This window comes from Cyrtonyx montezumae, unplaced genomic scaffold (assembly GCF_038088225.1).
Source record: "Cyrtonyx montezumae isolate F1298 unplaced genomic scaffold, pur_monq_1.0 scaffold_3, whole genome shotgun sequence".
Taxonomy (NCBI): domain Eukaryota; kingdom Metazoa; phylum Chordata; class Aves; order Galliformes; family Odontophoridae; genus Cyrtonyx; species Cyrtonyx montezumae.
In genome coordinates this window covers 60,998,709-61,019,318 of record NW_027072034.1, presented here as the reverse complement: position 1 = coordinate 61,019,318, position 20,610 = coordinate 60,998,709, and the positions used below count along the sequence as shown (strand labels likewise).

The 20,610-nt window shown below is 40.5% G+C and overlaps 1 protein-coding gene across 1 annotated transcript in view; it reads left to right on the top strand.

Moving 5' to 3' along the window:
• The window catches only part of BACH1 (BTB domain and CNC homolog 1), a 506,041-nt gene that overhangs the window by 29,151 nt on the left and 456,280 nt on the right, over window positions 1-20,610 (top strand). The window lies entirely within an intron of this gene.

Here is a 20,610-nt window from a genome sequence, read left to right as displayed (position 1 = left end):
CTGTGTCTCATGCAGCTGAATAGAAGCGGTTTTTCAGAGTGATGTACTGTTGCATACTTAAACCCAATCCAAGGTAGGATTCCTTAACGAGCTTACATGATGCTTTCAGTAAGGTCCCCAGACCTTCTCCACAGGCCTTAGTAGTGTGAGAACAGAAACACATAGATGTGCATGTGCATCTTGATCACCTCTGAGAAGCCCGAGATGATTTCCATTTTGAAAGTGCTTCTTACCCAGTGGCTTTATTTTCTAATTTGGCGTGATCTGTTTTTGTTTCTAAACTATAGATGGCAGCACAACACTACATACTGCCTTTATCTCTGGCTGCGCCAAAGTGAGGACACGTTTGTTGGTTAGAAAGAAAGCAAAACAAAAATGAGCTAGTGGCAGAGTGAAATTAGGTGGTTTTAAAAAGCCATTTAGAATATGAATCTCAGTATCTAGCAATTCATCCTGCAAATTGCTTAATACTTGTGCAATTTCAGCAGATCAGTGATGTGAATGCATTCTGCTGCTTACCGATGTTGTATTCAAATGTGAATTTCAGAAGCATCTATTTTGCTTTCATCTTTTCATACCTCGAGTGTATCGTATCTCCTGGATGTGAATTCAAGAGAGAAATGAGAACAGGGGAACTAATGAACAAAACATTTCCTGAGGCTTCCCACTTTGTGAATATAATCAAGTTGGAGAGCACATTGAAGTTCGCCTTGGGGTCTCAGCTAACAGCGCATTAGCACCTTTCTAGTGTTATTAATTATTACTGCTATTAGTCCAATTAATTTACTCAACTTCTAAAAAAGAGAAGGTCTTCAAATTAAGTGCTAGCATGAGGCCTTTCAAATGTAAATAGGGACAGAACTAGATTATGGTCTAAAAAGGAAGCTACTGCTTTCAAGTCATATGACAGCTCTCAAACTGGCTCTGAAAGCATCACCAGTCTGTGGTCTGATGCACTGACTGCATTGCCCAGCTGATGCCATCTAGCACATTGCCCACGAAGCAGGGCGAAGGAGAAAGAATCAGCTGAGATAAAGCACATGTCTGTGTTTAATTTGTCTGCTGGGAAACTTCAGTACTTTCAACACGCACTGATGTCAGAGGTTGCCAAATCAATCTTCAGGATATATGTTGCGGAAGAATGAAGTTATAAAATGGAATTTCTGGGAAAGACTAAAACTCTGTGTAGTTCTTAATTGCAGGTGTAGATAAAACGCTGAAACACCTTGTCCAGAGATGTGGTGGATGCCCCATTCAAGGTCAGGTTGGATGGGGCTCCGAGCACCTGATGCAGCTGTGGGTGTCCCTGCTCACTGCAGGGGGTTGGTCCACATGGCCTTTCAGGGTCCTTTCCAACTCAAACAATCCTATGATTCTGTAAACTTGGTAACATACTGATCCTAGCAGTAACTTGTCCTATTGCCTTTTTCTCCCATCAGATTAAAAAAACCAAACAAACAAAGAAAAAAAACCACAAAGTTTGTTCATGTGTATATGGCAAAATTTTCTACCATAATAGTGAAGTATAATAGAATTGTTATATAATTCCTCCTATAGAGCCAGCTTTAAGAGTGTTTTTAGGGGTGTTAATATGCTTGACGAATGACCAGCTAAACTGGAAAACAGCTTTTCATTGGTACAGTATACTGGTGTATTCAAATGCAAATATTAAAATCTAATGCAAATATCATAGAAGTAAAATCTCTTTTTTAAAGCTATTACTTTAGTTATTTAAAAAAAATAATCAGATATTTCACACGTTTTTTCTTAGTAATAGAAAAAATTGTGCATAATTCCAGTCTCACAAATAGCTTAAATCCTTTATCTGAGCTGTCAAAAGTTACTTATGCTTCATCTTAAAATCAAATCGTTGTTTCAGCACAGTGTTTTTAACACTGAACTATAAAACTCTGAAAACAGAGATTTACAATGAAACCTCAGTGCAACCAAGCAATAAAATGCAATATAGTGTTTATCCTTCTTTACTCTTTTCCTCTTCTGTTGAATGGAAGATCTGGTATCTTATCCTAGAAATGTTCTTTGGTGGTGTTATGTTATGGAGCTCTTAAAGGGAGAAAAATAAATGGAGGGGAGGAAGAGTCAGTGCTGCAATGAAGGCACTTGCCATGCAATTGTTCCAACACTTTTTGGAGCTGTTCTTGTGGCTGTGGGTTAGTTTGAGGCTCGCTAATTTAGGGAAGCTATCAATGAAAAAGCTTACATCAAGAAGCCAGCTGCTGTGTGTTGTGATGTGTTTTGGTTTGTTTCCCAAAGGAGCTGTGATTTGAGTCTGAGGCTTAGCAATCCAACAGCTCCTGTTTGGGGTTGGCATTTTGGTGCTACAACTTCTTGATGTGCAAATTCTTCTCATGGAAATGCCTCAGAGAAACACGATTTCCTGTGCAGTCGCATGAGGCATCGCACTGTAGGAATTGTTCTTCGTAGCCATGTTCTACAGGCTTGAAAATAGCCATGTTGGTGCCAAATGCATCATCATTATGTATTCCAAGTTTCTATCTCAAAACAGTTTGGATTGTGTTCCACCACTGCGAAACAACTTGCAGAAACAAGAGCTGCGGTCACTTTAGCTAAAACATTTATGAATGCTTGAAAAAATACTTGAAAAGACAATCTATTCATAGCCAATGGTGGCTTTTACTTTCCCTTTAAATGTCAAATCAGTCTGAGCAGTGCTGATGGATAAATTTGGTGTTTGCACCACACCATCCTGTGTGCTCAGAATTGCTGACTTCTGTCAGTCAGCTCGACCACAGACCTTGCTTCCATGTCGTTAGCTAGCTAATGAAGGAAGAAAGTCCTTTGTGTGGGCTTTCTGCTCTTAATAATGCTGTCCTTGCCTTTCCCTTCCTCCCACTCTGTGACCGGTCATACAGCAGAGGAATTGTAACTCAATGTGTTCTGCAGAACCACTATGCCACATCAACAGCCAGGTCCATGAAACGGTAGGACCCAAGACTGTTCCTTTCTCACTGCTCACTTGAATGTGATTTGTGGGTTGGAACATGATTTACAGTTGAGGTATTTTATGTATCATAAAACTATGGTGCAAGACTTAAGCTTTGTGCTTTTGCTGATATTTTTCTCTTTTTTTTTTCCAGCTGCTAATTTCTGTCCACTTTTAAAAGCTATTTTGTGCTTTTTGTATAGGGAAGTAAAGCACATGAAAATGTCTTGTAAGATGAGTCATGACTCCTCCCACACAGCTTTGAACGATGGCTTACTCATTGTAGATTTTTTTATGATTGTAACCCTAAACTGTAAATGAGACTGAGTATGGTAAGCCCATATTGTTACAGAAGTGGTGCTCATCAAAACAAGTGCCTTTGTGTTACGTATCTTCACTCCTACTACGTTCAGCATTAGCCCTGAACAGTCAGGGATCTAAATGTGTAACTATTATGACAGCAAATTGCCTGCATAGCTTGAGAGCTGAAGCTTCTTTCCGTACGTAACCCAGACTTCACCTGCTTTGTGACAGGGATGAGGTCTGAATTAGGGAATTCAGCCCTGATTGCTGTGGCCAAAATTCATAGGCAATTTCTTAGTCCATTTTCACATTGAAGCCAGATCTGCTCTGTAACGGCACAGAGCTGTTGTCACACCATCATAGAATGATAGAATCCTGAGAATTGGAAGGGACCTCTGAGAGCCATCTAGTCCAACTCCACCACATTGAAGAGGGACACAGCCTCTCATCTGGTCCACCAGGGCACATAGAGTGTGGGTTTGGGCTTCTATTCTGTAGAAGGATGCCAGCATGGAAGTCTCGATGTCAGGAAGTGTCTTCAGCTGTGCTTAGAGGCTGGAGCCTCTCATGGCTGAATGGCATAAGGTATCTGCAACAGTAGCAAATCTGTCAGGAGGGCACAAAAATGTGCCTTATGAGAAGGATATGTTACAAGATGAGTATTAAGGCAAAATGAAGTATCTTGCTAGCTGGCAAGGATTACTGTTGTTGAGATAGCCTCACCTCATTCAGGATATCTTAAAAAGCTCAGTGGATGTGCTTTCAAGACCTGTGTTCTTCCAAGAGTGAAGAAATTCAGAGGAATGGGGCCAAATAGGGTAACAGTAATTGCAACAGATTGTTTCATTGCTACACAGAAATATTCCTATTTGGCTAGATTTCTACTAAACTCCAAGGTAAAGCACCTGTAATCGTGGTTAATTTTGCTACTGCTGTCACTGACACTGGTAGAAGGATTTGGTTGCCTAAAAATATATGTTTAGAATCATAGAAGTTCCTGAGCTGGAAGGGAACCATAAGGGTCATCATTCAAAGCACCAGCTAGACATTAAAATGGAAAGCCATGGAGAGGCAACTTCATATGTTGATACCGAAAGCCTTAGCAACCATCCAGACCAAATGGGTTTGCCAGGTATGTCCAAACAGCACACAGACATCTGTGTTAGTTGTATGAGGTGAATGGAACGTGCTGAGCTTCTGGTCACCCACAGTCCTCAAGTCCTCAGTGCAGGCATGAAGATCAAAAAAAAATCTGAAAAATCATAGGATGGTATTATTTTTAGTTAAAGCTTTATTCACAATAGCAACTAGTACTGCGAAATACCTTGGCAATGTGAAATGATGAGAAAACCTACTTGTGAAGAGAGATTATATTTCCTGGTTTAAATTCTGCAATGTTCCTCAAATCTATTTTGAATTAAATCGTTAACGAGTCTTGCTCTAGTTGTGGATTTTGGACAGCAAGTTAATCCAAAATAATTTTTATACTATGTATAATATATATTTATATATTATTATATACATTTTAAATGTTTGTAAGTTAATTTTAACAGTATTGCAGAAAGATGAAATGTTAGCCTTGTTGCATGTCTTAGAAGCAAGCTGATTGAGCAGCTAAAACTGCCTAGTGTCCAGATAATGTTCTCAAGCCCAGTGTACCTTAAAGATTGTCGTCTGGGTCTGGAAGCTGTGCTGAAGCTCTAAGTTTGAATTTGGTAAGTTTCCTTACCATTCTTACCTACAATATATTTGACTGAATTGGAGCATAGTAAGACAGTGGGGAGCAATCCCACAGTTCTGTGTTCTTGACCTCTTCCTGCTCAGTGCTAGCTATGTATAAAGCTGTACGGAGGAAGAGGCAAAAATACACACATACACAAAAATAAATAAATAAGTAAATAAATAAAAGGAAACCCAGCAAATGATGACAATTTGATCTGTTTCAACACAGGCTTTCAGATAAGAAACAAATGGAGATAAGGAAAACTCATGAAGTTGTCTGAAATGAATGAGTTCAATTCTTCAGGCTAACTGTAAATATTACCTAACGCCTAATTCAAGGAGTTATTTGATTTGCAGTCAAGAGGAAAACCTGGTTACTCACATGTTCCTCCCTTTGCAAAGGTATCTACTTAGCAAAACAAGATCCCTGAAAGAGTGCACCTGGTGATGTAGAAGTATGCTGTATGGTTCATGTGAATTCAGTGGGAAAAATAAGTAGAACAGTAGCAGCGTCTAAGCAGCTAATAAATACACATTATACTGGCTGCTGTTTAGTCCAACATGACTGTCTGGTCACCTGGTGATTTACTGACTTCACTGGTGATGCTGTCACAAATCAAAAGGAGGATGTGGAATCACTTCTGAGTATTTACAGAACACTTCAACTTCTTCATTTCTCACATAGTCAAACAGCAATTGTAACTTCTACAGTGCTAAATGACCAGTTTCTATTTCACTGAATTCCTTTTGTGTTCCAGTGGTAAACTTGAGGATTGAAGAGTTTCCTTTTTATTCACACCAGATTTTCTTGCTCTTTAGACAGACAAAGAGTTACAGGACAGCAGCAGCTGCAAGAGAGATTCTTCCTTTCTTAGTGACAGTAGTAGACCTCCTGCTCAGTTTGGAGATTATGAAGTGGAGTGCATTTTCTAGAGAAGGTGAAGAAAGGTCTTACCTCTCTTGGTCAGTGTTGATTCTAAGAAGTTTCTTAATCTTGAGCTATCTTCCCAAGGCAGGGAAGATGATCTTGTCTTAATCCTTGGATTATGAGAATATACTTTATGCAGTGCACTTGTAAGCATAAAAATCATAATGCTACCCAAGATGCACTCTTTACTCACTGAGTAATCCTTTCCTAGTCTGTATTTTTGCTGCTCTCATAAAAAATGCCTTCTTCCCTTTGAACTTTCCCCTTCCTTTAAGTAACTCCAAATACTTTTTTGTTGTTGTTGCTCTATAGAGCTGTATGTACTCTTTAAGAAAAAGAATCCAGATTAAGAACAGCGTAATCGTTAACTCTCTAACATCAAAATAAGTTGAAGATGGTTCAAAACTCTTCCTAAACTTCAGGAAATTAATTTTCCTTAGACTTTTTCTCCCTTTAAGTAATTTGAATAATTCAGGAACTGATAAACCAGGATAACCATCGCTAAGAATGATGTAAAATAAAGCACTTCCAGAATGATGGCGGAAAGTGCGAGGATTTTAAAATGAATTGTGAAATCAAGATTGTCGTTCTCCTGGTATGGCTGATGAAGATTTTCATGACATTAAATGTTTCCAGCTCAGCTACGTGAGGAGAAAACCAACTACTGTTTTGTCAGGCAGCTCAGACGTCTGGAGGCTTTTGTATAAGACTGGGAACTCAGCACAGGAGGAATAAATGAAGTTCACAGAAGAAGAGGTGACTTTCCCTCCTGTCCCGGATCTCCCATGCAATTAGCAATGCTCAGTATGCACTTGCTTTTGAACTAATTAAATCATCCATACTCTAATGATTCTTTTCCTCCTGCCAAGTCTGAGACAAGACCCCAGAGTGGGCCTGTCTTGCGGTGGCGAGGTGAGATGAATTACAGGTTCAGTTGCAAGGAAAGCAGCCTGGCCTCCTGGGTGCTAGCCCAGTGCCCCAAGGACGTGAGTCCACTTTTTGTAGTTCAGTGGTATTTTCTGCATGGAGATGGAAAGCACCAAGTCTCACAAAATCGTTTCTTCAATGCTTTGACACTGGAGGCTGTGCAGGCAATCCCAACGGCCAGAAACACCTCTGAAGGAGGAAGAGAGGTGTTGCAAAGCATTGTGGAGGGTGCTGAGAGTCTGCTGACTCTGTTGGCAACCCTGCCTCCCTATCACCAGGTCCCTGTAGCTGTTTAAGGCACTATGGCTCACTCCACTGAGCTTTCCTTCAAATGCTGAGAAAAAAAAAGAAAACACAAAAAAACAGCTATTGCTTCCCCAAAGCATTTGCAGTAAAAACAGACAGACACTTGTAAAAATATATTTTGTTGGCATAAAAACTTATCTTTGCACAAAGCATTTGTTTTGTGTGTTGTGCATTAGTAAACATGGAGGGGCTCTGATGAGCTTTGATTTTTTCACTGAGAGAGGGCTCAAATTTTTCTTAGTCAGAGGGTGTTTATGTCCTTTCTGATTTTCCCAGGACCTTCCCCCAGGTTTGAAATGGCTCTTGCTTGCTTGTGAGGAGAAGAAGGGGAAGCAAACAGCTGTCTACGAGAGACAGGTCAGGGGCCTCTAATCTTCCATTTTATACATACAAGATTAAAGATCTGCTTTGAGTTTTGATTAAGAATGCAAAGTTAAAAGATTAAATACCAGCAAGCCAAATTAAAGAGGTTTAAGTCAATCTCGGAACTCATCAAAGTACCAAAATTTTAAGCTGTCATTACAACACAGGATTAGTGCAAAGCTTCCCTGAACCCTGATTTGATGTCCTTCAGTCAACAATGTTATTCTCCCCTCATTTTGTGCTCTTGGCATGAAACCAGCTATTGTCTTGTATTTAAGCTCATCTCACCTATATCCTTCTTTGAGTTTTTCTGCTTTTTTTTTTCCTACCCATGGCCCAGTTAATCTAAGAACCTGATTTTTTTGTGGCCCGCAGCTTAGCAATATACTGTTCTATATTATGCATTGTCACGAAATGCATTAACGCTTAGTAAATTTGGCTGCTTCAGAAGAAATGCCTTAGTCACCACAATCATTATAAACTATTCCTATGAATCCCAAGCAGTAAATAGTTCCTGCATGCTGTGTATGTTTCAGCAGATCGATCCAAAAATTAAAGGAGGGGAAAGATGTACCACACTCCTAGAATGAAATGAGGCTAATGTGGTCATTGTAAGGTACCTGAAAAACAGTGTTAAAAGTCTGTAATTGATGCTCTGACATTTGGGAAACCATGAATCATTCCAGCTGAAATTAGTGGAGATTTGGGATGTAGAGGGCAGGAGACTGGAGAATGATTAAATCCAGGAATCTGTTAATGCAAATAACTACTTTGGTAATAAATTTTGCAAACTGTCATAAATGTTATTTGAAACTCAGGCTGTAATGCATTAAAGCAAATGTTCCCCTGCTTTTCAGTATAATGATTTGGATCCTTTCCATTTATTATTTATATAACTTGAGATGTCTCAGCTATATTAACATTATGCTTTCCAGGGTCATAACCACAAAAGATAACTTCTGAAAATTACCAAATGCTGAAATAACTAAAGCCTTAATTTGAAGTTATTCCCATGGGCAAAGTCGTGTGCTACATGATGTATTTCAGAATTTTCATCTTAAGACTTACTTTCTTTTTTGTAACACTTAAGATCAGCAATTCAACTCTTTTAACAAATACATTTTAACATACCTGTCCAGAATCATGCCTTACCCAAAACTTCCAACTTGTATGCTAAATTACATCTTTTTATTGATTTGACTTTTAAGTCAAATTAAAATTTATATTCTTTATTGAACAATAGTATCTGCATCTTTATATGAATGAGGGTGCCTTCCTGTTTGTTCTGACCCTTGCGGTCATTTCTGAGATATCCCATTATGCAAAGGATCTTATAAACAACTGCCATGCTGTAATTACTATCATGTTGTCTGTGCCTATAATCTTTCAGAATGTTGTTGAAGATTATAGAAGAGAGAAACTCCTTACCTTTGAAAAAAAGTTATGTATCTTTTCCTGTGGTAGTATTCCACCAGCTTTTTGGAAACTGCCTACTCTCACATTTATTTTCGATGTATTACTTTCAGCTGAGAATACTTTTAGTCAGTAAAACAAATTCAGACTAGCCAGGTTTTCCAAAAGAACTTAATATGTGCCATTTGATTAAATGGAAAAAAGGATCTGAGTGCAGAAGGAAAAGGAAGATCACGAAGGATAAAGCACAGTTGTTGCTTATGAAGCTATTGGCATCCTACTCCTAACAAACTTGTAGGTATTCTATATATGAATGTCTCTTGATTGTGTTTTTGTTTATTGCTATTCATGTTGCAGATAGAAATGCAAAAGGATAATTTTGAACCCACAGTAATCATGATAAGTCAGGTATTCAGAATGAACACCATCTCCAAAATATGATATTGGCAAATAAATCTCTGGGTAAGTAGGTACTGATAAGGTAGAGTTCAGGTAAATTTGTTTATATGTTGGTAAAGCTGAGTTGCATCTGACTTCTACAATTTTGTGCAAATTTGTTCCTGCTGGTTTGGTGGACTGCTTCATTATCATTACTGAAGAGTGTAGAAACAGCCATGCTGTCTGCACACAGGTCCATCTGGCTCTGCTCGCACTTTCCAAGAATAGACAAACCACTTTGGACAAATACAATGTCATCCTTCCTCTGCCTGACATTTCTTCCTGGTAATCCACACATTATGGGCTCCCTGAGACCAATATTGCCTTACATTTCTCTCTTTAACAATATAAAGGCCTTATTTTTTCTTTTAAGTAAGTTAAAGAACTCCAAACACCTCATTGTTATTACTTTATTTCCACATCTTTTAACCTGACCAATACTTTGGATACTCTTGAGCTTCTGTTTTATGAAAAATGGAGAATAATAGATTTCCTATTCAGATTTTCTGAATTGCTCAGAGTTTTGTAGAGTACTGACCTGATATCCCTTTTTAGCACGCTAAGTAATTCTCTAAAGCCTTGTTCTGTTGTGTTGGTTTGTTTTTTTTTTTATTTTCTCTTTACCTTTGTCTTTCTGTTATATCCATTTTTTAGATGTGATCAGAACTGCATGCCTTGTTTGAGATGTGTATCTATTTATTGTGAAAAAGTGCTTAATGTTTTATTCTCTGTTCTTAATCTTCACTAATCATCTGCTCATTGTTTTGACCACTAATGAGCTATTTTCAAAAACCTATCCACTGTTGCTCTGGATTTTTTTGTTTCTTATTCATACACAGCTAGTTTAGAACTCATTAGCATGTATGGTTAATTAAGGTTGTTTTTTCCCTCTATGGATGACTGTGCTTTAACAACATTGAATTTACATTGAATCTAATCTGCCCATTTTACCATCCAGCTGCTCAACCTTTTCCCACAACTCTTATCAGTCCATTTTATTCTTTTACTGTGCTGAATTATTACCATCAGCGATCTTTATCATATAGATCACCTCTTTCACATAATTTATGAGTGTGCTGAACACAAATATTATCACTGGATCCATGTGGTAGTTTCCTCCACAAGTTGAAGAATGATCATTTTTATGCTTTTTACTTCATATTTCTTAACGTATTCTTAATCCGTAACAGGACCCAGTTCTCACAAAAAGCTTTGCTGTTAGTGTTATACAAGCTCACTTTGGAAACCCCAACAAGGTTCACTCATGGCCATATCCTTACCGATCCCTTCAAGGATCTCCAATAGGTTTGTGACTTCCCTCTTTTGGTCATTCTGATCCTTCTTATCAGGACACTGATGCCTACTTTATTTTTTCCACTGTTATAATCTTAACTGATTCGATTCCCACAGGCAGCAGAATTATTAAACAGCTGCTCCATAGACCTTCCCATAACTCTTCAGAAGACGGTAGCACTTTCCTTTTCTCTGATTGCTCATGTTGTAGGAAACGCCACACCTACCTACTTCAAGAACTGGTATCGGAGATCCTTAAGGCTGGAATGAAAACCATCTGGACTTCATGAATAATTACTATTTGTTTTATCTATTTGCCCTATATTTCTTATACTGACATTTCTATTTCTCAGTTCTTCCAGCTGGCTGTATGGCTGGGTGCCAAAACAAGTAATTCCATATTCTTTTGCACTGTAAAAATAGATGTAAAGCATTGATTTAACATTTCTGTTCTGGCTCTAACTTTCCTGTGTATTTCTCTTGCATTTATTTTGTTTTCCGTTTCTACAGACTGGTTTACTTTCCCTGTCTGAGAAAGTTCAAAAAAGTTGTCTGCAGTGTGGTTTTAATATGGCTTTATTTTTCACCATCTAGACTTAATGTTCTTTCCTATTTTCTTTATTTGAACAGGGCTCCCACTGCTGACAGACCTCAATACTGTCCTGGCCACGTGAAGCAGGTATTTCCACGGCCTTGCTGAGAGAGTAATGTAATGTCAGGAGTTGTGTGGGAGCAAAATGCAATGGTTAAAAATGAGAATGGAAAATGGAATAACCCACAGAATGATGGCTTGCTATTCGTGCTTGTTAAGCTGAGGAGTCATGATTCAGGACAAGCAAGAGCTTCTGAAATGTTCTGTACTTTCTCTTTTTGTGTAAAATCTTTACTATGCTGATAGGAAAAGACCAAAGATTTTGCAGCTTCTTGGGAGACTAGAGAGGAGTTGGGGGTATCTCTGCATAGCTGGATTAGTTGTCCGTGAACAGTGAATGTCATCACTGTGACAAGGACATTCAATTTGATTATCTGAAAATTAGCATGAATAGTTGAGGGACCCCAGAGAAAACGAACTGCAGCTAAAAACTAATTGACAAAGAATAGCATACATTGACCTGTTATACCTGAGCCTTGCTTCTGAATATCAAAAGTGGGAATGGCTCCTTCATGAGGAATTGACGAGGAAGCTGGGAGATGATATAGGAGATGTGACAGAGTCTATAGAGGGTTGTGACCAGTGTGGGATACCAGAAAGGGACAAACATGTCTTCTGTGTGTTGTTAAATGAAATAAGCAGGAACAAAGTTCAAAGCAAACAAGAGGTGGGTCTTCACAGATGGTTTAGGTTTCTTGTGTAAAGGATATTTATAGGTGCTAAAGTACTACATAGGTTGAGAGAGAGGTTGGACAAGTGCTTGGAGGAAATACTTCAACAAATCTATGAGGTACTGCTGCAGAAAAGCAAGAGATAAGAGGAAAGTGTATGTGTCTGAGCTCAGTGTGTATGTGTGCCCACAAAAAGCCGAAGTCAGGATTTGAGCTGAACTGTGTGATAAAATGAAGGATAGAAAATATTTCAGATGGAGAGAGTACAAACTAGGATGCAGATAGATCTTACTAAACTTTAAAACCTTTTTTTTTTCAAGGAAATGTTTTAAGAAATGAAGTTTGAACTTAATAAAATAAATTAATTAATGTGAATTTAAAAGTAGAATGATGATGATTCAGATATTACTATAATTTTTGTATAGCTTTTTTCCTTCATGCATCCTGATGTTACTGATAGCAATAGGTGTGTTGTTTTGAAATCCATGTGTCAGTGTTATGGGCTACATTGTGTTCGTGTATGCTCACCTACACTGCACTATCCTCAGTCACTAGGAAGGTGCGTGTGGGATGCAACCAGCTCATAGAATGGTAGAATCATTACAGTTGGAGAAGACCTCTAAAATCATTTAGTCCAACTATCAGCCCATCTTCACCATGCCTGCTAGCCATCTCCCTCAGTGTCACATCATGAACACCTCCAGGGATGGTGGTGGCTCCACCACTTTACTGGGCAGCCTGTTCTAATACCTCACTACTCTTTAGTTCAGAGAATGATTTTTTCCTAATATCCAACCTGAATCTCCTCTGGTGCAACTTGAGGCCATTCTGTCTCATCCTATTGCTGTTACCAGGGAGAAGAGGCCAACTCCCACCTCACCACAACCTCCCTTCAGGTAGTCAAAGGATTGCTTTCTTCAAAATACATTTTATTAGTTGTCCAGTTTTCATGGGCTGAACTATGTATGCCCTTTCCTTGTGTGGGTGGGTCTATCTGGCTCAGGAATGCACTGCTCTTTGTCTACTGCCTCTTAAAACTTAATGACTCACTGGTGCAGTTGTCTTATCTTAAGCCAAGGTTACTTTCCTGTCTCCCCGCTGTTGAGATAAGTGCAACTTTCTTTATGATGCATTCTTCCCCAGACTTATTGTTTTTCATTCCATTTTTGTTCCATTTTTTTTTCCACTGAGCTCTCCTCTGTTGTGGTACGTGCTAGTGGGTCTCAGTGTGCTACTTGAGTGATGCAAGAAGAGGCTTTCTTACCCATGTCATTGTTCTTAGTAAATTTTTAGCGTTAGAAAAGCATAACAGTTTTCAGTTGTATTTCACTGTTTTAATAACTATGTGATACTTACAATACAGCTGTAGCTTTGTGCCAATTCTTTTGAGTGCGTTAGAGCCCTTAGTCATCCTGGGCACTAGATGTCTCTTATTTACTCTTTTTCTAAAGGCTGCCAGTTCTCATTTGTATTCTGAATACAGTGCTCAACACATTGCACTAGCTTGCGACTTTATTATTAGAGGTACATCATACACCACAGATCAAAAAATATTAGCAGCAATTAAAAGGCTTATTTATTGAATATTGCTCTTTCCTATACAAGCAGAGGCACAGCTTCACTAGCAGGAACAAAGCACAAAAATATCTTGGTTTTCTTAAGGAAAAAAAAAAAAAAGGAAATAAGGAACAAAGCAGCTTTTATAATTTATTGCGCCTTTGGGGAGAGAAGTCTAAAGTTTTCCTCCTTAACTGGCAGCATAGTGTTAAGAATTTGAACCTGGTTAGGCTCATTCAGGTAACTGACCATGCAGATATTCTTACTGGTATGCTGATAGCAAAAGATTAATTGAAGAAGTTATACTTAAACGCATATGTTTTGCCTGGTAAGTATGACTTCATTTAATTTTTGTATTTTAGGATATTCAAAATGTAGTAATACGAAGTACACACTTGCAATAAATCCTCAAGCATTGGAGATATACACTTGCTATGACTCTTAGCATGCATTTAGCATTTTCCTTCTGCCCAGCAGCAGTTTGTTATAGCCTTTACACTAAGAAAGACTGTCAGTGGGAGGTTATCAGATGCTAGAAGCACTACTGCTGATAGATGCCATCTGCAGATATTTCTTACATTTCTTCCCTTTATCTGCATTTTCTGTTTCTGTTCACCCTGGGGGAAGATAGAAGATGGATTAAAATTGATTGAGCTAATGAGTTTTGGAAAAAGTGCTGAAATATACATTTTCCATAAAACGATGAATGAAATGCATGCTGGCTGCAGTCTACCAAGGGTCTCTGAAAATAGAAATGCTTAGATGCAAATTTCTCCTTTATTATCACATTATTCTTGCTTCTTCTGTGGCACCTTCATTTGTGAAAACCTAGTAACTTGCAAATCATAAGGACTGAGGCAGCCAAGTTTTAATTATCCCTTGAGTGACTGTTCATCTCTTTTATACAGGTAGCATCTGGGGCACCTAAGCCCATAATCCTCTCTCCCATGCCTTTGGCAAAGGTAGGGCTATGATATCGGTCCCTTTTCAACTAGAGCTACCACCCCTGATGCCAGTTAAGATTTCTCACTTCTAGCAGCTTGGATTGACTCACTGGGCATGTGTATTAAACACGTTTTTGAATTGCAGCACCCAGTGACCGCCCGTCCCTACCCAAGGACACAGCTTGAGGGTTTCCAAGACCCAACCAAGAAAAGCACTGAGAAGGCTACTCTGATCCCAGGGCTGGCTTTGGCTTTGGGAAGGGCATAGACCATGTATCTCTGCCACCCACATGATCTACAATGTTCTGAGAGCTTTGCAGAACTCCAGGGATGGTAGTGGAAGCTATTCCTGCATCTGACTATGCTGGGAGCAGAGCTGCCCAAGTGCCATGGGCATGCACTGTCAACCCATGCCTGCCCATCTGCACTGTTGCTCTTTCTCTGCCTCCCAGGCTTTGGGCCAATGACAAAAGGCAAGGTGACTCCTAAGGCATCTTGTTTCAAGTGTGGTTGTCCTGCACTTGATAGGCATAGATTGGCATAGGCCATGGCAGGACAACCTGGGCTAAGTTTTCAACACTTGGCTATACTTGCCCTCTGTCCCTACTGATCTATAAAAGGCTGATAAATTGTACTTGATTACTTTAGGAGTGGAGAGTTTATTATTAAATTGCTATATAATGTATCCTTAATGAGATATTTTAAAAGAAGGGCAGAGATAAGCTCAACATAAATGCAGGGTATGAGAGTTTATTCCATTCCACCAATACTTGTGTTTTTTCCTGTCTATGTAAGAGCAAGCTGATACTGAGAAAGTGAGAGCTACCAGCTGATGTACCCCCAAGCCTGGGGCTTTCCAAGTAGTTTGCTGGTGGTATCTCACACAGAATCATAGAATCATAAGGGTTGGGAGGGACCTCAAGAGATCATTGAGTCCAACCCCTCTGCCAAAGCAGGTTCCCTACACCAGGTCACACAGGCAGGCGTCCAGGCGGGTCTGGGATATCTCCAGAGAAGGAGATTCCACATCTGCTGGGACAGGGTCCTCACAGAAAGCCTAATGCTGAAAGCATGAATACGTGGACCATAGGCGTTCAACTACATTGAAAGACCAGGCTGACAGCACAGCAGGAGGGCTGGGTACTGAGCTGCACAATTAGAGGTCCTGACCAGTGTCGGGGGATGAGTTTGAACATGAGTGTAAATCACATGTCCCTGAGTGATGCTTAGTGCTCTCCTCCCAAGCTGCAAGCCACTCTGCAGCATGGGTGCACTTCCATGCAGAGGCAGGAGCAGGATAAAGGACTGGGAAGCCCACCCTGTGGCATTTGGAAACAGTGGCATAGGACACCAGCACTGATTGGATATGGTCCTTTTTCCTTAAAATTACAGATGCTGCAAACCTTTATCAGGTGCCCCTCATGAAAGATAACTGACCAATAACCTAAGACCACGCCTTGGGATGTTGATCTTGTTAGCTGTTTGTTGTACTTGCTGTGCTGACTTTGGGCCCTTGTACTTTTTATTCGCCGATTGTGTGGCTGCATTACAAGTCTCTTCACGTTTTTCCAGTTAAAGTAAATGACTATTATTTCCTCCTCCTCCCTCCCCCACCTGACTGTTGTTGTTTAATTAACCATAACATGCTGCTCTTCAGTGGGTGTTTATAGCTAGATAAATGTCAGTAATATGCTGTAGCGTGAAGTCTCTTAACTGGGACAGTCAGGGTTTTTAAATAATACCATAGTTGTAAATAAGAACAGTTGTCTTAAAATCTAATTTTCTGTTGACTTTTCATGATATAATAATTATTATTTTCAAAGAAATACGCAATTCAAATTGGGTATGAAATATTAATCCCAAACTTAAACCGTATGTGAGATGAAAAGAAGATTATGTGGATTTCTTGTAGTATTTTATCAAGAGGTTTATTTCCCTAGAAACTCAGATCACATCTGCATTTCTCAGCTTTTTATTTTCCTTCTTTTTCGTTCTTTTTAAGCCTTTGAGAAGACATAAGCACCACTTCTCCATGCCCAGCAAAAGACAAGGAATACAGACATAGATGGACTCTGATTTTTGATGCAAGTGTTCTTTTCCCTCAAGATATCTTCAAAAATTACAGAGAACAAATTTTGGCAAAAGTGCCATTGGAGCACATCCAAATACTGTTCCCCACATTTTTTTTGGTAATCATTTCTCCAGAACTATCTTTTCATTTAAGAAATACTTGATTTCCCTTTCTGTGTGTGGAATGAAGTGGATAGTCTATAGACATTTGGGTCACTGTGTAACCTAACACCTGCCCTTACCTAGTCAGGAGGAACAGAATACAATGGAAGAGGTTACTGGTTCCACTTCCACTACATTGTAGAAACTCAAACACATCCCGAGGGTGCAGCTCTGTCCAATGTCTAGCATACTAAAAACTACGTTTTACCTTTGCAGTAGATCAATAGGTTTTCTCCTCCAGGCTGCTCAGATGCTGCTGGCAGCCTTTTCCCAGCAGAAACCCTGTGCTTTCCTCCCGTGCCGCCCAGAACCTGCTCATGGCTGGGGGAAAGCCAGGCTGAAAGCAGACCTAAGCCTGGAAAGCACCTCCAAAGGAAATGGATTTGACACAGAGCTGCACCACCTCATGTATGTGTGTTTCTACCCTGCTAAGTAGTTAGTTAACTATCAGTCTGGATATGTGCATGCATAGAGAGGAGCTCCTCTGCTGGGCTCATGGCCCACGTATTGGATACGAGGAAGAGATTTTTCACCACAGGGCAGTGGGCATGGAATAGGCTCCTCAGGGCAGTTGGCATGTCCTCAAGCGCTGGAATTCAAGGGAGCTTTTGGACAATGCTCTCAGACATAGCATTTGATTTTGGATGGTTCTTTCTGGAGCCTGGAGATGTATTTGATCATCATGGATCTCTTCCAGCTCGGGTTATTCTAGGCGGTTGGAGTGGGGGTTCTCAGCTTCTTGTGGCTGCACTGTGTGGGCTGTGCACCTGAAGGCATGGCCAGGACAACCCTCATGGGAATTGTTTGGACCTGGTGCTGTGTTGGCAGGGTTGGTAGTTAGGTCACGGATGAAACATTCCTGGCTATAGGGCTTTACAATGCTTCTCTTTTCTTCACTTGTGGAAGAACTGAATTTTCTTGAATGGCTTTGTTCCTGATGAGGAATGAAAGCTATTGTTACATCTTCTTATGAGCCTCCACTCTGTTTTGCTGTTGTTTTTCTTTTTTTTTTTCTATCTGACATGTCAGCACTGAAAAGCGAAGGAATATAGGCATCAAAATCAATTTGTCTGAACAAGATATCTCTAATTGTGCTGTAACGCTCATCCAGGCTCATTCCCTGTCTTGGAAACACGCTGAGAGTACTTGTACCTTGCTGAACAGCAACAGAGCAGCCTCTCAGTTCTGGCAGTGTTCTGGGGTCCTACGAGACCACGCTGCCAAAAAGCTGGCTTAGGGCCCCCTGTGCTCTACTGAAATATAGAGGCTGAATCAGCTTCTCTCTTTCTGAATGACTGCTATATTTTCTAGGTATTTTTTATTTTACTTAAATACAATGCTGTTCTACTGGCTGTGCACTAAATCTGGAAGATTTATTGCCTGCATTGTCTCTCTTGAATCCTTATGCCGCAATTGGATATCTCTGTCTTTTTATTTGGCAGCAGGTTTCCAGTTCCCACGTTATCACCAGAAGCCATAGACACTCACCTTGGGGGAGGTATTCTTAAAACTACGAAAGTCAAATGGGGAAAAGAATGGAAGTGCCACAATCAAACTATCAGATGTCACAGAAAGAAATTATGACTTTTTCCAGTGTCACCTGGAAAGTATATGCTGCAGCTTCTTGTTCAAGACAAATCTATCATGTGGTTTTCATAACACAATGTTCTTATAATTTGCTTTTTGATGTTGTTGGTTGTTTGCTTATGTGATGGCAAAAAAATAAAAAGGTATCCTGCAATAGTAATTCTGATCCTGCAAATGCAAGAAATTGTTTGTGTGTGCATTCATATGTGTGAAGCTTAGCACGTCCTAGATTATAATTATATGAGGGCTGCTCCAAAAATAATGCCTCCTATTTTATGGTGTTGGCCTGTGACATCAGAGGCAGATATTGGTGGTATGGCAGCAGAGCTATGAACCTTCTCACCAATGTTCCATTACATTGTGTTGCCATCTGACAGATGGCAGCAGAGGGGCAGTCTGACAGTATGGTGTCTGATGTGGAAGTGCATATGAAGCAAGGGTGTGTCACTGGACTCTTCCATATGGAAAAAAATGCCACCCACTGACATTCATCGATGCCTGGTGAATGCTGATGGAGATCAAACAGTGGATGTGAGTTCAGTGAGGCAGTGGGTTGTGTGTTTCAGCAGTGGTGACAGCAACAGTGGCTCACCTCTGCTGTTTCAGATGTTTACAAGAATGACCTGCAGACTCATGTTCATCACTGGTGAAAATGCACAGCTAATGGTGATGACTGCATTGAAAAATAATGTTTTGCATCAAACAGAGAGATGGTGGAGTCTCCTTCTCTGGAGACATTCAAGACCCGCTTGGACGCCTACCTGTGCAACCTGGGCTAGGGAGCTGCTTTGGCAGGGGGTTGGACTAGATGATCTCTAGAGGTCCCTTCCAACCCCTATAATTCTGTGATTTTGTGAGATAGTGTTAGTGCACTCTTTGTATCTGTTGTCATTTCCATGGAAACAAATAGGAGGCATTACTTCTGGAGCATCCTACAGGGTAGCCACTGAGAGAGACTGTGGTCCTAAACCCATGTGAAAGGTAAAAGGGCAAGAGTTGGCAGACAACATGCAAGGATTTCCATTGGAGAATACACTGTGTTTTCTACCACTTATTTTTCTTGAAACAAACTCTTTCAGGGTAGGAAGAGTTACTTTTCAGGCATCATCATTTCTAGTCATTTTATTGCTATTTTTTATTTTCCCTGCTAATGCCAGGGAAATATCAGCAAATGCCACTGACAATGTCACCCAATCCTGGCTGAAGTAATCCTGAGTAAGAAGGAAGCTGCCCCTGCTACGTTCATCAGAAGCACTAGGGGAATGCTCTGCTTCAGAGGATGTGACTGATGTGCCTGATGCTGCTGCCAGCTGTAGTGCCCTCCTAGACTCATAGATTCATAGATACATTAGGTTGGAAAGGACCTACAAGATCATCTAGTCCAACCATCCTCCTATCACCATCCCTACCCAACTACTAAATCAAATCCCTTAGCACCTCATCTAAACGCTTCTTGAACAGCGCTAGGGATGGTGCCTCAACCACCTCCCTAGGCAGGCCATTCCAGTGCCTGACCACTCTTTCAGAGAAAAAATGTTTCCTCAGGTCTAATCTAAATCTTCCCCGGCGCAACTTGTGGCCATTCCCTCTCATCCTGTCGTTATTTATCAGGGAGAAGAGGCCCACCCCCTCCTCACCACAACCCCCCTTCAGGAAGTGGTAGAGTGCAATAAGGTCTCCTCTGAGCCTCCTCTTCTCCAGACTAAACAATCCCAGCTCCCTCAGCCGCTCCTCATAAGACTTGTGCTCCAGACCCCTCACCAGTTTTGTTGCCCTTCTCTGAACACGCTCCAGGGCCTCAATGTCCTTCTTGTAGTGAGGGGCCCAAAACTGAACACAGTACTCGAGGTGCGGCCGCACCAGAGCTGAGTACAGGGGGATGATCACCTCCCTGCTCCTGCTGGCTACACTATTTCTAATACAGGCCAGGATGCTGTTGGCCTTCTTGGCCACCTGGGCACACTGCCGGCTCATGTTAAGCCGAGCATCAACCAACACCCCCAGGTCCTTTTCCTCTCTACATTCTTCAAGCCATTCTGCCCCAAGCCTATAGCATTGCATGGGGTTATTGTGGCCAAAGTTCAGGGCCCGGCACTTGGCCTTATTGAACCTCATCCCATTGAGCCCAGCCCAGCTGTTCAGCCTATCCAAATCCCTCTGAAGGGCCTCCCCACCCTCAGGCAGTTTGACACATCCTCCCAACTTTGTGTCATCTGCAAACTTACTGAGGGTACACTCAATCCCCTTGTCTAGGTCATCAATAAAGATATTAAACAAGATGGGCCCCAATACCGACCCTTGGGGGACAT